The sequence below is a fragment of the Octopus sinensis genome, linkage group LG5, assembly GCF_006345805.1.
Source record: "Octopus sinensis linkage group LG5, ASM634580v1, whole genome shotgun sequence".
NCBI classification, from domain to species: Eukaryota; Metazoa; Mollusca; class Cephalopoda; order Octopoda; family Octopodidae; genus Octopus; species Octopus sinensis.
In genome coordinates this window covers 67,024,191-67,040,751 of record NC_043001.1, presented here as the reverse complement: position 1 = coordinate 67,040,751, position 16,561 = coordinate 67,024,191, and the positions used below count along the sequence as shown (strand labels likewise).

The 16,561-nt window shown below is 35.5% G+C and overlaps 1 protein-coding gene across 2 annotated transcripts in view; it reads right to left on the bottom strand.

The window, feature by feature from the left end:
* Nucleotides 1-1,591: 1,591 nt before the first annotated feature.
* The window catches only part of LOC115211639 (pleckstrin homology-like domain family B member 1), a 487,008-nt gene continuing 472,038 nt past the window's right edge, over nucleotides 1,592-16,561 (bottom strand). The window contains exon 22 of one of the 2 annotated variants that reach the window (XM_036502721.1): nucleotides 1,592-1,610. The gene's annotated coding sequence lies outside the window, so the exon portion shown is untranslated. Of the gene's footprint in view, nucleotides 1,611-2,580; nucleotides 2,596-16,561 lie in introns of those variants that run through there. The other variant, XM_036502720.1, reaches the window with a different exon arrangement.

The window sequence follows — 16,561 nt, the reverse complement described above, 5'->3', positions numbered from 1 at the left end:
TGTAATGTCAGTATTTATACTCGACAGAGTGTAAGTACCTTGAGAGAAAAGCTAGACCTAAGAAGCATCAGATGTGGTGTGCAAGAGAGACGTTTGCGCTGGTATGGACATGTGGCGAGAATGGATGAAGATAGTTGTGTGAAAAAGTGCCACACCCTAGCGGTTGAGGGAACCTGTGGAAGAGGCAGACCCAGGAAAACCTGGGACAAGGTGGTGAAGCATGACCTTCAAACTTTAGGTCTCACTGAGGAAATGACTAGAGACCGAGACCTCTGGAAGTATGCTGTGCGTGAGAAGACCCGGCAGGACAAGTGAGACCATAACCCGTGGCCTTCTACATGGGATGTAGCCAGCCCACTTATGCATACCTTCCCTTCTTGGGACACAAAACTCTACTTGTGAAGACCTGTTGAGGCAAGTGAGAATGAGAATTGAAATCGATGAATGGAAATTGCAGCTGAGTTACCAGTGCCGGTGGCACGTAAGAGAACCATCCGAACTTGGCTGTTGCCAGCGCTGCCCCGACTGGCCTCGTGCCGGTGGCATGTAAAAAGCACCATCCGTTCGTAGCCATTGCCAGCCTTGCCTGGCCCCCATGCCTGTGGCACGTAAAAAGCACCATCCGTTCATGGCCGTTGCCAGCCTCGCCTGGCCCCCGTGCCAGTGGCACATAAAAAGCACCATCCGATCGTGGCCGTTTGCCAGATTCGTCTGGTACCTGTGCCGGTGGCATGTAAAAAGCACCCACTACACTCACGGAGTGGTTGGCGTTAGGAAGGGCATCCAGTCGTAGAAACATTTCCAGATCAAACTGGGCCTGGTGCAGCCTTCTGGATTCCAAGACCCCAGTTGAACCGTCCAACCCATGCTAGCATGGAAAGCGGACGCTAAACGATGATGATGATGATGATACTAGACTTGTTCAAGCACCTGCTGGCCAGTGTTTACACCCATTGGCAGCAGAATGGGAGAATTCCCAAGTCTGCAAGGCGAGGGGTGGTGACGCTGATCAGAAAGGATAAAAATGTTACATGCATTTCAGAACTCCAGTCATCTAGTTCCCTCATCATTCTGGGAAACAATACTATGGCCCCCGTGTACAGCAGTGAAGATACCGGATTTCTGCCCAACATGCCCATTAAAAATCTACTCATTGCTACTCATCTTTGAGATAGCCTGTAGAAGGGTATCATAAAAGTGGTCCTTCTGATCATTTGGTAGCCCCACTTGTGGGGCATAGGCAGAGATGATTGTAGCTGTGCTGTTCTGCAGAGCTAGCCTGAGCTTAAGCACTATATCGCATACCCTGACAACCTTTATGACTTTATCCACACATTTCTTCGCAAGGAGTATGCCTACACCCCCTACTCCAGCCAGGTTACCTTGCCAGAAGACTTTATACCTATGTGCCTTGCCTGTGAGGACCCTAGCTGAAGCTCCTCTCCATCTTACCTATTGTACCCAGCATATATCAACTTGTCTCCTTTCAAGCATCTCAACAATCTCACTAGACCTACCTTGCAGTGTGCCTACATTGACAGTGCCAACTCTGAAAACTATATATATATATATATATATATATATATATATATATGTGTGTGTGTGTGTGTGTGTGTGTGTGAGTGTGTATCTCTATATAAATATATATATATGTATATATATATATGTATGTATATATATATATATATATATATGTGTGTATATATATATGTATATATGTATGTATATATATATATATGTATATATATATGTATGTATATATATATATATGTATGTATATATATATGTATATATATATATGTATGTATTTATGTATATATATATATGTATGTATATATGTATATATATATGTATGTATATATGTTTGTATATACATACAAACATATATATACATATATATATATACATATGTATGTATATATATATATATACATATACATATGTATGTATATATATATATATACATACATACATATATATGTATATATATATATGTATGCATGTATATATATACGTATATATATATCTATGCATGTATATATATATGTATGTATAAATATATATATATATATATATATATTATATATATACATATATATATATGCCCTTATTAAATTATGAACTTTATACGTAGGTATGTATGGGCATGCGCATATGTAATTAGTATATGTCTGATACAAACAGTGGCTTCTTCCTCTCTCTCTCTAATATATATATATATATAATCTGATTCCATCATTACCTAACATGATGTTGGTGACTAGAATGCATCTTATATATATAAAAACAAACTAGCACAGTGGATATTATCTTGAAAGTTCATGATATAAAATATGCCAAAGAAACAAAAGAAAAAGATGTTTGTACATGCATATGTATATGTGTGTCTATGAACGCATATGTGTTTATCTGTTTGAATGCAAATGCATTAAAGGAGGTGGGTGAAGATCATGATTTCAAATTGTCAAAAATACATACATAAATACAAAGATTATTACATTTGTCATGGAATATTTAACTTGGAATTTGGAATAATGCTTTACTCATAGCAATGGAAAGAAATAAGCAAACTATTATTGCTGTGTATGTGTGTTTACACTTATTTATAGATATATTCTAAACTACATATATGTACATACACATATCTTTAGTTCTTGACTTGGTTTCAATAATAACAGTTAAGGCCATTTGTAGCATTACTTTAAAACCCTTATATATATAGATATATCTGAGTGTGAATGTATACATATGTGTGTGTGTATATATATATATATATACACATAAATATGTGTGTGTGTGTGTGTGTGTGTTTGTGTTTCTATGCATGTATGTATATGTATAAATGTGTGTGTGTGTGTGTTTGTATACAAATATATTGGGTCATCCTATAAATAATGTGGCTTTTTTATACTTCTTTTATATTTCAAAGTTAAGATTCTTTTTTAATCTAAAATATACTCTCCTTCATTTTCTACAATGCTCTTCCATCTACCCGGTAGACTTGCAAGGTCCCTCTTCTAAACTTCACTTGTCCATGATGAAAAATACTCCTCCAGTACTGTTCTGACCTCGCCTACAGAATTCATATTTTTCTGTCCATATGATTTTGAAGACTATGGAATAAATGATAATCAGATGAGGCAATGTCCGGTGAATATAGAGGGTGGAGCATTGTTTCCCATTCAAACTGCTCCAGCCTTTGGAATATCATCCCTGCTGTATGTGGCCAAGCATTATCCTGATGGAAGAATACATTTTGTTTTGAAACCAAAAACGGTTGTTTTTCTTCTAGTGCTGACTTAAGCCATTCAAGCTGCTCACAGTAGATCTCCTTCGTTGTTGTTTGGTTTGGGTTTAAAAGTTCAAAGTAGACTAAACCTTTCACATCCCACCAAAGAGATAACAACACCTTATGTGGGTGAAGACCTTCTTTAACCTGGGGTGCCTGTGTTTCTCCTCTCCTTACCCACTGTCTTCGACAATTGACATTTTTATAGAGAACCTATTTCTCATCACCAGTCATTATTTGGTCCAAAAAAAGGTTCATTTGTGAGATGTGACAGTAAAGAAGAGCATACATTTACTCTGTGCATGGTTAGATTTGGAAAGCTTGTGAGGAACCCATTGACCCAATTTGCTGACTTTTCTGATGACATGCAGGTGTCGATGAATGGTTGAATGAACAAATCCAAGCTTCTCTGCTAGTACCTCAACAGTTACAATTGGGTTTTGTTCCACCAGGGTTTGCAGGATGTCCTCTTTGATTTCTACAGATCTTCCAGGATGAGGCTCATCTTCTAGGCTGTAGTCTCTGGCTTGGAATTTCTGGAACCACCAATGACACTGGCTTATGCTTATTGTCTGATCCCCATTCACTGCATTAATATTCCTCATACTTTCCACTGTGTTGTTGCCATTATGGAGCTCATAAAACAAAATATGCTGAATATGCTCCTTTGTTACTTCTATTATAGCTTTGAAAAAATAACTGTAGCAAGTTGATGCAGGCAGTTTATCCTGTCCCCCTCCGATTTTTAGTTCATGTTATTGAAAAAAATCGCATTATTTATGGGATGACCCAATACACACACACACACACATGTAAACATATATACATGTATATATGTATGTGTATATACACAAACACACACACATAGGTTTGGTGACACAAACAGGAAAATAGGACTCAGAACATGTGTATATACAATTATTTTTGTCAACTGGCCAATATTACAGAGTAACTCAGGGAAGCAAAGTCTTGTGCATTGGAACTTATGTATATAAACATATATATATATATATATATTAACAATTAAGGATAATCTCTTAATAAGGGATCTTAACAAGAAATTATCGGGTAGCTAGCGTGAAAACCTCGTAAAAGAAAAGAATTCGAAAATAATTTTTTTCTTTTGAACAAATTAATTATATCTATATTGTATAGAGGGCATTATTACACATAAATGCCTCACACTAGGAGGGACAAAGTCATTTCCCTCCTAGTGTGAGGCATTTATGTGTAATAATGCCCTCTATACAATATATATATATATATATATATATATATGCATTTACACATTTTATATCCAGGTGTTGGATAAGCAAAGTCTTGTGCATTGGAACTTATGTATATAAACATATATATACATATATATATATATTATATATATATATATATGCATTTACACATTTTATATCCAGGTGTTGGATGTGTAATTGAATGAAGTATTCACACAATGCACTACTAATATTATTACACAAGGCTAAACATTCTCTGTCAATGGCTCACAGTGAACTGCTTATTTTCTTTATTTGGCACTATGGCCACAACACAGAGGGGGACACTACAAGGACAGACACAACACCACAATGGGGACATAAACCATAAAACGAATGAGAATGAAATGTTATATAAAAATTAAAAAATGAAATGGCTGCATGGGCCCCATTCCTATGCGGTACCATTTGAACGTTTATATACACCATTTACAATCGTTCTATTTTTCTATTGTTTTTTCTTAATCATCTTTATTTCCTCTTTTTTTTCCAGGAAACACTTTTTCTTTTTCTTTCAACAAAACAATTTTATGTATGTTCTCACAGTGAACTGCTTAATTTCTTTATTTTGGCACACAGGCCTCTAACACAGAGGGGACACTATAAGGACAGACACAACACCACAGTGGGGACAATAAACATAAAATGAATGAGTATGAATATTATATAATAATGAAAGATGAAATGGCTGCATGGGCCCCACTCCTCATGCAATACCATTTCAACGTTTGTACACACAGTCTTGTCACTATCTGTTTTTTTTTCTTTTCTTAATTATCGTTGTTTTTCCAAAATTTTTTCCTTTTTTTTCTTCTTTTTTTTTTTAAAAAACAAAATAATTTTACTTTTTTCCCCCCTTTTAATGTCTTCTATTCGGCTCCAGTTCTAACAGTGGTGGCAGCTCATTGAACTTCACCAATGCTCTGGCCGGGTCAATTCTATCCCTGCACATGTCTCTAAGTTTCTTATAGGTTTCCCTTTCAACCACAATGGCCTTCACACTCTCTGGGTACACGTCCTTGGGAAACTTTACCCTTATGATGTGCTTGAACTTTACGACTTCCTTCTCCACCTCCTTGTTCTTAGAATAGGTCACAAAATCCCATTAGTTCCTCCCTCCTCTCGGCTTCTCCTTTTTTCCTCTGCTACCCCTCCTATTATAGATTCCTCTACACTCCTCTCTGGGTCTGGGACCTTCTCTTTCTCCGTCTCATCTTCTTGTAGTTGAGTTCCTGAATCTTCCGTCAATTCACCTGTCATCCTCATACCTGCTTCTTCCTTCTCTGACTCATTGTCACACACCTCAATTATTTGTCCACCTCATTTTTATCATCTTTCTTTCTTGTTACCTCTTTCTCTTCCACCTCTTCTTGAACAAAAATTAGACATTTGAACATGTCCAGGGTTAATTCATTTAAATTGAATTTTTCACACTCTCTATTAACAATCCCAGCATAGGTAACGAAATCTTCATTATCTTTTTTGACCAAATTTAAACACTGTCAGCAAGTATTGAGCAGAGAACTTCTTTCACTGAAAATATTTGATAAACTATTGTTTCATTGAAACAAATCTCATCTGATTTCTTTGGCAGAATATAGTTGCTATATTTTTCACATTTGGCAAGGGATAACTTTCTTAAAAGTAGTTATACTTTTTTCTTGTCTGTCCAATTTCTACATTCTTCTTTGACGATTTCTTCATATCATTGAAAATATGCAGAAAGGGTAATCCCTTCTGGATTAAAACTGAATTCATCAATTGAATTTGCAACACTGTCTGGTGAGTAAGAACCTGCAATATTTTCTGACTTCTTCAACATTAATTCCAACAATTTGCTGTTGTTGCAATTCTACACCACAGAGGCCAATGAGTTCCCCATGCTAAATGATTCTTTGATTTAGTACCCACAAAACATTTTAAATGTCCAGCATAAGCTTCAAACAACTCGTTGCCACTTTTATATCCTGGTGTTAGATATATAATTTAATGAAGCAAGGGGAAAAAAAGTATTCACAAAATTACTGTGACACGAGGTTAAGCACTCTCTGTAAATAGCTCATAGTGAACTGCTGACAGTTCTTTATTTTATAGCAATGTGATAATCAACTTTGTCACATGGTGGTGGTCGGAATCCTTCCATAACAATACACATATATATGTACGAGGGGATACCCAAAAGTAACTGGAAATGTTCTTTGTGGTATAAGCCCATTGTAGTCAGGCTTCAGTCACTTGATGTGAGCCTCAGGCATCAGTATGCTGACCATCGTTGTCGAGTGTAGTCCTTCTTCCGTTTGTCAATTTTTGCAATGGCTGAAACAAAGAAAGTGTGCTTCCATGAAATTCTGTTTTCTGCTAGGGAAAACTGTGTCCAAAACACTTGTCATGTTTCTAACAGTTTACAAGGATGGCAGTACCAGCAATCATATCTTGCAGTCAACATGCTTCAGAACTTAGATGGCAGTCATTACCACAATGTGTGTATGTATATATATATATATACATATATATATATATATATATATATATACATATATATATATATATATTATATATATATATATATATATATATATATATATTATATATATATATATATATGTATATTCTTTTATTTGTTTCAGTCATTTGACTATGGCCATGTTGGAGCACTGCCTCTAGTTGAACAAATCGACCCCAAGACTTATTCTTTCTAAGCCTAATATTTATTCTATAGGTCTCTTGCCAAACTACTAAATTACGGTGATGTAAGCACACTAACGTTGGTTGTCAAGTGATGGTGGGGGCATAAACACACAAATGCATAAATATATAAATATTAATATATGGGCTCCTTCCAGTTTCCATCTACCAAATTCACTCACAAGGCTTTAGTTAGCCTGGGACTATAGTAGAAGACATTTGTCCAAGGTGCCATGCAGTGGAACTGAACCTGGAATCATGTGGCTAGGAAGCAAGCTACTTTCCACACAGCCACTCCTGTACCTTATATATATATATATATATATATATATAAAATCAAAATAAGCAACAAGAATATCTTCTGTAATTTGGTACTATCATTTCACGCTACATCATTCTATTAAACATTGTAAGTATTACAACAGTTTTAAAATGTTGAGCAATCATCAGCCATTTATAGAGGTTTTCCATTAATACATATTTTCATATTAATTGATAACATTATAGAGAGGGTAGATATATAGACAGAGATGTCGCTTTGAATTTTAAGAACATTAAGGTAGTAGAATTTATCTTCTGACTGAGGAATATTCTTTAAGTTATTTTGAACTGCTAGAAGGTGGGGAAGTATATTCTGAATATACTTCCCCACCTTCTAGCAGTTCAAAATAACTTAAAGAATATTCTTCAGTCAGAAGATAAATTCTACTACCTTAATGTTCTTAAAATTCAAAGCGACATCTCTGTCTATATATCTACCCTCTCTATAATGTTATCAATTAATATGAAAATATGTATTAATGGAAAACCTCTATAAATGGCTGATGATTGCTCAACATTTTAAAACTGTTGTAATACTTACAATGTTTAATAGAATGATGTAGCATGAAATGTTCGTACCAAATTACCGAAGATATTCTTGTTGCTTATTTTGATTATAATCACCCCATGGATTTATATGGATAACACCATACAAAATTCTGATGCATCTAACTTAAGTACCATATTCATTTGAACCTAAATTTTGCTGAACTTATATATATATATATATATATTATATATATATATAGATAAGAAAGTTTGTTTGGTAAAGCACGTGGGTGAATATATAAGAAAATAGTAAAGAGTGAAAAAACGACAGAAGGCTTAAATGTTAAAAAATATATATATTTTTGTGTCAAAATGTCTGGAGAATATTGGAAAAATTTTTTTCCTTTCCTTAAAATGACATAATGTTTATATTGCATGGAGTTATCGTTGTGTTTATTTTCAGGAGATTTCTAAATAAGGGGAGGTAGTGAGTGATTTCTTCCGGTGTAAGGGAGATAATCGCTTAAAAATTTTTTTCCCTTTCCCTTGTTAATTTCTCTGTGTCAGTATGTTCGGATGGTTGAGTCTGGGTTTGTACTTTTCAATGAAGAATGTTTCCTTGTTCAGTCTCATTTGTGTTGATGATCCGAAAGCACATTGGTAAAATGGGAAGATTAAAAATTGTGGCAGTAGTTGCTTTGCGCATTTCTCAATGTGCTCACTAAAAGGTATCATTCTATATTCTGGGAATGCAATCTGTTGTCGATGCAGTGTGCATCTACGCCTGAGTGATAGTCCCGTGGAACCCACGTAGTCTTGGTGGCAGCCCGAGCATTTAATGACATAAATTATGTTTTCAGAGGCACAAGTAAAGTTAGATTTGATCTTGAATTTTTGTCCCTCTTTAAAGAGGAATTCTGATCCTTCTAGTAGGTTAGGGCATGTTGCACAGTTCGATCTACCACATTTTTTTACTTTTGCATCCGTAATTTTAGAAGACAATTTTGCCTTTGTGAGAATCTTTTTAAGTGATTTAGGCTGTTTGTAGCTTTTAATGATTTGGTGTATGTTTAGAATTTCCTTTAATTTTGGGTTTTTATGAAGTATTGGTAAATTCTGGGTGATGATGGTGAAGGCTTCTTTGTTTCTGGGGTTGTATGTAGATATGTAAGGTAGTATTTTCGGGGAAGGTGTGTTGTTGTGTTGAACTTTTCTTAAAGTTTCTATGTTGATTTCTGTTGCACGTCTGATCCCATCCTCTATGAGTTGAGCTGGGTAATGTCTGTCAATTAGGGTGTTTTTGAGTTCTTGCAGTCTAAAGTTCCTGGTATTTTGTTCTGACACTATTGTGCATATCCTTCTTGCAAGGTTGAAGGGGATGTTTGTTTTAGTGTGTCTTGGGTGGCATGAATTAAAAAGAAGGTATTGTTTGGCGTCTGTGGCTTTGTAAAAAATGTCTGTTTCTATTTTAAGGTTAATTTTTTTAACCTACTAGAAGGATCAGAATTCCTCTTTAAAGAGGGACAAAAATTCAAGATCAAATCTAACTTTACTTGTGCCTCTGAAAACATAATTTATGTCATTAAATGCTCGGGCTGCCACCAAGACTACGTGGGTTCCACGGGACTATCACTCAGGCGTAGATGCACACTGCATCGACAACAGATTGTATTCCCAGAATATAGAATGATACCTTTTAGTGAGCACATTGAGAAATGCGCAAAGCAACTACTGCCACAATTTTTAATCTTCCCATTTTACCAATGTGCTTTCGGATCATCAACACAAATGAGACTGAACAAGGAAACATTCTTCATTGAAAAGTACAAACCCAGACTCAACCATCCGAACATACTGACACAGAGAAATTAACAAGGGAAAGGGAAAAAAATTTTTAAGCGATTATCTCCCTTACACCGGAAGAAATCACTCACTACCTCCCCTTATTTAGAAATCTCCTGAAAATAAACACAACGATAACTCCATGCAATATAAACATAACGTCACAAGAAATTTGAAAAGCTACACGCGAAACCGGTAATTTCTTTAAAAATTTTAAAATTATGTCATTTTAAGGAAAGGGAAAAAAATTTTTCCAATATTCTCCAGACATTTTGACACAAAAATATATATATTTTTTAACATTTAAGCCTTCTGTCGTTTTTTCACTCTTTACTATTTTCTTATATATATATATATATATACATACACACACACAGAGAGGTGTATCTCAACTTATGTCTGTAATTAGTTTGAAGACATGGGACTTATCTTGAAAAAAATCTAACAAAAAACACTCTTAAAAATTTATTAGCTCATATCTTTTAATAAATTGGTTTGTACATATTTTCACATGTATTTTATTTAATTTTGTGCTTCAGTTTTGGTTGTTAAGTGTTTTTTTTTTATAATTTATATGCTTTTAGATATGTACTCTGAATTTGATATGAAGTTGGATAAATTGACTGAAACAGAATTTTTTTTCCATTAATTTCTTTAAAAAATGACATAAAATCAAAAAGCCATAACTGGAAATAGCATAAGTTGAGACATATATACACATAAATATATACTCTGCCATATATATATATATATACATACATACATGTATGTATGTGTGTACATATATATGCACATTCACACATCCAGTTGTCACATTTAAACTTGGTTTGTGACACACCCATAGTGCACACAAAACAACTTGATGTGGTTGTATGAATACTATATCATCCACCTGTCACCTCAAATCATGATCATAAATTTGAGGAATGTCTTAAAATTATCAAGGAAGTACTAATAATAAAACTACATCCACACACTAATGTGCTTCTAAAAGGTGACTTCAACTTCCCCAATCAGATGGTCTGATGATGATATGATCTCAAGAACAACATGCAAAGAACAGAATCAAGTGAAATCCTTACTCTAATCTGATGAAGAGGGTGTTCATGGGATGAACAGTTCTATACTCAACCAGTAACAACATCCTGGATCACTGAGTCACCAATAATGTGGAACTTATCCACAATGTGATGTTGCTAACAACTCTCTCAAGCTTGAATGTAATAGAATTAATAAGGTATGGTCTGAAACTAACCAAAGACATACACCACACAGGATCCATCCAAACTGTATCCAGCTCTGACATCTACAAAGCTGAATGGAAGATAGCAAAATAGTTGATAAACAATTCCAAAGTGTTTTACCCTCTCCACTGGGACATATCAAATAAACAAGCCACATAGGGCAGAGACGACCATCGATTATATAAACATAAAAGAAGTTGTAATATCAACAACTGATGAGACGAACTCAGCGGCAAGTCCTGATGGTTTCCCAGCTATTCTTTTAAAGACATTTGGGAAGGCTTTCACAAAACTACTATGAGTCCCCCACCCTACCAAGTAGCAAATTTCTCAAAGTGTTAAAAGATGGTATCATATACCTGATCTGCAAAGGACGGAGTAGAGCAGATGCTAAAACTTACAGGCTTGTCTCTTTGAACTCACGTCAACAAAGCCATGGAACATATTGTTAGGAGGAAGCTAATAATGTGTATATGTATATATATATATGTGCGTGTGTATATGTATATATATATATGTATGTGTGTAAATATATGTATATATATATATATATACTCTTTTTTACTTGTTTCAGTCATTTGACTGCGGCCATGCTGGAGCACCGCCTTTAGTCGAGCAAATCGACCCCGGGACTTATTCTTTGTAAGCCCAGCACCTATTCTATCGGTCTCTTTTGCCGAACCGCTAAGTGACGGGGACGTAAACACACCAGCATTGGTTGTCAAGCAATGCTAGGGGGACAAACAGACATACAAACACACACATACATATATCTCTCTCTATATAAACGGCAGTTTGTCTGTCTGCGTGTCTGTCAGGTTGTACCCTGACCCTGACCACGGCTTTCAACCGATTCTGATGAAACTTGACACACACATAGCCCAATGTCATAATTCAAAACTAACGCAGCGAAAATTTTGAAAAGTTCCCCCAGTTCATGGTGTCGAGAATCAGAAACACAAACCACAGACTGTCTAGGGGACGCAACTCGACCTTTTTAACTCTCAAAAAAATTTACCATCATTTTTTCCCCATTTTTTTGCTATTTTTTGGCTATAACTCTCTAAAAATGCTTTATAGTTATTTCCCTTACAAACCCGAGCAACGCCGGGCGATACTGCTAGTATATACATATATACGACAGTTTCCGTCTACCAAATCCACTCACAAGGCATTAGTTGGCCCGTGGCTATAGCAGAAGACACTTGCCCAAGATGCCACGCAGTGGGATTGAACCCGGAACCATGTGGTTGGTTAGCAAGCTACTTACCACACAGCCACTCCTGCGCCTATATATATATATTTGTTGTGCAAGATTTTTTATGTGAAATCGTGTGTTGAAACAGATATTGTTGTATTTCGGAATGGTCATTTTGCCAGTTTAGCCAATAAAAACACACACACTATATATTTGGTGTTACTTTGCTTCAGTGTTATTTATTTTTGACATTAAACTTGATCTTATTTCGGTCAGAGTTCTTTCGTCACACTCCTGTGACCGCATCAGTGGTCCTTTGTTTTCTTCTCACTTATTTGTGTCTCTCCTTACTAACCGTCAACCATTTTGTATTTCTATTGTATGTGTCTTCATTTGCGCATGCGTATATCTCTATGTGCGTCTATGTTTAGTTAGTGTGTGTGTGTGTGGGGGGGGGTAAATGCCTGTAATATTTGTATCTTCTGTTTATATACGTTCGTGTAATTTGATGTGGTCACAGGAGTGTGACGAAAGAACTCTGGGCGAAATAAGATTAAGTTTAATGTAAAAAATAAATAACACTGAAGCAAAATAACACCAAATATATAGTGCGTGTGTTTTTATTGGCTAAACTGGCAAAATGACCATTCCGAAATACAACAATATATATATATGTATATATATATATATATATACATGTGTATATATATATATATGTATGTATATGTATATATACAGGTACTTACAATTATCAAGTACTCACCCCGAATTTCTATATGTATATATATATATAATTCCTTTATATACATATGTACATTATTCTTTTATTTGTTTCAGTCATTTGACTGTGGCCATGCTGGAGCACTGCCTTTTAGTCAAACAAATCGACCCCAGGATTTATTCTTTGTAAGCCTAGTACTCATTCTATCAGTCTCTTTTTGCCAAATCGCTAGGTTATGGGGACATAAACACACCAACATCGGTTGTCAAGCAATGGTGGAGGGACAAACACAGACACATAAGCATACACACACACACACACACATGTATGTATATATGATAGGCTTCTTTTGATTTCCATCTACAACATCCACTCAAGGCTATAGTAGGAGACACTTGCCCAAAGTGCTATGCAGTGGGACTGAACCCAGAACCATGTGGTTAATAAGCAAGCTACTTACCACACAGCCACTCCTATGCATATATATATCCATCTTCCTAGTTAGCCTTCCTTTGATATTGCTGCACCTCTTATGTGTCCATAGCTTACACTTGGTGCATCTTATAGAGTTTCTACCTACACCCTTTCTACAGATCGAGCAGGGCCATCTACCTGAAGGCGTTTGTGATTTGTCTACCTTCCTACTGATTACGATTTTGGTTTTAGCTAGATTGACTCTGAGGCCCTTCGATTCTAATCCTTGTTTCCACACCTGAAACTTCTCCTCCAGTTCTGATAGCGACTCAGCAATTAGAGCAAGGTCATCAGCATAGAGGAGCTCCCAAGGGCATCCTGTCTTGAATTCCTCCGTTATTGCCTGGAGGACTATGATAAATAGGAGGAGGCTGAGTATTGAGCCTTGGTGTACCCCTACCTCTACCCGGAATTCTTCACTGTACTCGTTTCCAACCCTCACCCTACTAGCAGCGTCCCTATACATGGCCCGCACAGCTCTCACTACAACTGAACCTAGAACCATGTGGCTTGTAAGCAAGCTACTTACCACACAGCCACTCCTGCGCCTATATATATCACACTTATACATAAATACAATCATTTAAAGGATGTTGCACCTTTCATAAAAGTTTTCACCTCCTTCTTTGAGCAACAAATTCCTTCTCACCTGCCATTAGTATCTAATCCATCTCCACTTTGTTCTGAAAACAGAAGTGAATAAGTGTTGCTGAGGGTATACATTTGTAAATAGGGATGTGTGTGTATGTATGCATGCATGCATGTATGTACGTACGTACATGCAAGTCTACAGAGATACATGAATCTACAGTAGACATTTTTATATATGTTTGATATTGCAGTGAAGACAGCTGGAAAGTAATGTAATATTGTTCTCAAACTTTGTTGCTTCATTGATGTAACAAATGTCGAAGGGGATCAAACTCTTAAATCTGCTGGCTACAAAAGCTACAAGTCATAAGTTGTTGCATTGTGGTAATGACTGTCATCTAAGTTCTGAAGCACATTGACTGCAAAATATGACTGCTGGTACTACATCTCATGTTGTTTATTTTGCTTCACATCACTAGATTTATCAGTTTTTTTTCAATAGTTACAGAGACAAGAATTTCCTAGTTATGTTAGTGGTTATATATGTTGTAAGGAAGGGGGCATTGCATCAAATGTTTTTCTTCCTAGTATTGCTATTATATGAAGAGTGTTTCTAATATACTATTTCTCAGTGTTATACTTATATTATAATAGAAGGAAATATTTTTATCAGAGTAGTGGTAGGACAATTTTGAGTTATACCATCCATACCTTTTTAGAGCCAGTGTGAAAATAAAAGCTATTTACTGAGTGATATGGTAGTAAAGTATTTCCTAAAATTCCATGACAGATGTAAATATAGAGTAGAAATCTATTATGTCAAATTGTGGAAATCCACAGAGTGCTTTATGTTCCATACTGTTGATACGAGTGGCACTACAGTTCTACTTTCCTAATTTCATGGTGTTTCTTCTCTTGAGATTAAGCATTAACTAAATCCAAATCATTTTGAGGGGTCTATTAATCTAGGCTTGGGAATGGATAGGAAATTGTCCTTAGAGTACTTAGTATTCATGATGAGGTAGTCTATGTGGTCTTCTAGTTTCAGTTGGGAGATATTTTTGATTGTAGTAGAGTGTAGCTCATCAGCATCATTATCATCTAGCATCCGTTTTTCATACTAGCAGATTGTTTGAAAGGGTTTTGTGTAATTATTTAGGCAGTTTTAGAAAGAGTTAGTATAGTGTCAGAATTTTATCTTAAAGAGAAGAGGTTAATTTTGAAGTTTACAAGATTTTTTCAAAACCTAGGAGTGGGTAGATGGGTAATGAAGTGCCAAGCAATCCAAGAGGAAGGAACCTATGAGAGAGGAAGGTCAAAGAAAATACAGGCAAGAATCATGTAAGTTGATCTCAGGAAACTGACCTTCATGAAGGAAATAATAATGGACTACAACAAAAAAAGGGATGACTGTACTGAAGAAGACCCATACAAGCATGGGAAAATAAATGTAAACTAATGATGAAGGTAGCATACATAATTATTCACCAAAGGTTCAATTTAAAATTTAAAGCTACTGTAAATTAAATAGCCATAGTTTCAAACTTGAAATATATTTAAGGCAAAGAAAAAAAAATCTATTTGAGTATAATTCATTCATTTTTATGCCTATTTTCCATACTCGCAAGAACTACACATATATCACAAAGCACTCTTTTACAATTGGATACCCTTTCAGTTACTCACCCTTAGCTGGACTTTTTTTTTCTCCTGTAAGCAATGTCTTATACCACACATCATTGTCTGCAGGTGCAAAGCCAGCAGACAATTCTTTGGTAGCAGAAAAGATAGTAACTTCTCCACCCATAGCTGAATGAATTTTTAGGCTGCTTTCTGCCTACCAAATCCACTCACAAGGCTCAGAGCTACAGTGGAAGATACTTGCCCAAAGTGCTACACAGTGGGATTGAACCTGAAACTATGGTTGGAAAGCACACTCCTTAGCCATGCCTGTACCTGTGTACATACAAACACAAGAACACATACACAAACACACACATCTATACATGCACTAAAACTTAAATGTACTAAAATTTCAAGAATGCTGCAAAATTCCTGTTTATCACAAATAATATTGAAATTGTTTTTGGAGAAGAATGTGCCTTAATGACAGAATTAGTAATGTATGGTAAATGATAATGAAATTTAATATGACTGTTGTTTTGTAGTCTCTGTTCATAAACTTAATGGATTTCGCCCCCCCCACTCTCTCTCTCTCACACACACACACACACAATGAAAAAAATATTGAACATTTTCTGACTGTATGACATTTGCCATTTCCTTCATTTAACAATTAAATAATTTCTTTCTCTGATGAATTATTTTTTTTCTATTGCTGATTGTTGCAAGAACAAATTTAACTAGTTGTTTTGATAATTAGTTCTTTAGACAAAGTACAACATCAGCTTTTGTAAAAGAATTATAAAAGAAATGTTA